General features: G+C 42.9%; 1 non-coding gene across 1 annotated transcript; it reads left to right on the top strand.

Annotated features, from left to right (window-relative positions):
* The first annotated feature begins 591 nt into the window (after positions 1-591).
* On the top strand, positions 592-698 carry LOC141663124 (small nucleolar RNA R71). Its single transcript, XR_012551209.1, has one exon. It is a non-coding gene; the product is annotated as a small nucleolar RNA R71 (small nucleolar RNA).
* Positions 699-1,332: the final 634 nt, after the last annotated feature.

The following is a 1,332-nucleotide window of genomic DNA, read 5'->3' as shown; positions in this document are numbered from 1 at the left end:
CTTCAACTCCTCTAATTCAGATCTTTCATTAGCTTGTTGCAGCTGGAGTTGTTGTCTCGGTGTATATTGCGGTTGCTGAAAACCAGGGGGTTGTACTGCTTAGCTGGATACTGCTGATAAGGTTGTTGAACCGCATTATGAGCATTGCTCCAACTGAAATTAGGATGATTGCGGTTGTTAGGATGATAGGTGGATAGCACAGGTTGCTGCGATCGCTGGAAGTTGCTCACGAACTGAGATGATTTACTAGAAATTGCGCACTGATCTGTCTCATGGGCACCAGCACAAAGCTCACAGACACTAGTGATTTGATTAACTCCATAATTAGCCAAAGTGTCCATCTTCATTGTCAAAGCCTTAAGTTGGGCAGCGATAGCAGTTGCTGCGTCCAACTCCAGAATTTCTGCTACTTTTCCCTGAGTCAGTCTCTGGGAAGGATTCTGGAACTCATTAGCAGCCATCAGTTCAATAAGTTGATAAGCTTCATCATAGCTCTTAGCCCACAAGGCTCCTCCTGATGCTGCATCAAGCATGGGTCTAGAAGTAGCACCCAATCCATTGTAGAAACAGTTGATAATCATCCAATCAGGCATGCCATGGTGTGGGCACTTCCTTAACATCTCCTTATATCGATCCCAAGCCTCACACGAAGATTCTCCAGTTTGTTGAGCAAACTGAGTAAGAGCATTCCTGATTGCTGCAGTCTTCGCCATGAGGAAAAATTTAGTGAGAAACTTTTGAGTAAGATCTTCCTAAGTGGTGATAGACCCTGCAGGTAGAGAATGTAACCAACACTTAGTTTTTTCCCTCAGAGAGAATGGGAAGAGTCGCAGCTTAATAGCATCCTCAGTCACATCGTTGAATTTGAAAGTGTCGTAGATCTTGATGAAAACCCTGATGTGCATGTTGGGGTCTTCAGTAGGAGAACCCCCAAACTGAACTGAGTTCTGTATCATCTAAATTGTGCTCGACTTAATCTTAAAAGTGTTAGCCCTGATGGCTGGTCTGGTGATTCTAGACTGAATGTCATTAATCTTAGGCTTAGAATAGTCCATCAAAGCCTTCGGATTTTCTGCTTGATCACCCATAGCTACTACAATTGGCTCTTTAACTTTCTCTTCTTCCTTAGAAACTTCCCTACAAACTACCACAAGTTCTTCCTCGGCTTTATCCAGTGTTCTCTTATGAGTACGCGAACGCGTATGCATACACCCTCCCTAGAGTACCTAAAACCAGACAAGAAATAAATAAGTAACAATGTCCGAGTCAATGAACTTTAATGACCATTGATTGAAAGCACATAAACTATAAATTAACAATGCAGTCCCCGGC

The sequence above is a fragment of the Apium graveolens genome, chromosome 5 (genome assembly GCF_009905375.1).
Source record: "Apium graveolens cultivar Ventura chromosome 5, ASM990537v1, whole genome shotgun sequence".
Lineage (NCBI taxonomy): Eukaryota > Viridiplantae > Streptophyta > Magnoliopsida > Apiales > Apiaceae > Apium > Apium graveolens.
The sequence above is the reverse complement of the archived record's forward strand: the minus strand, read 5'-3'. Positions and strand labels throughout refer to the sequence as shown.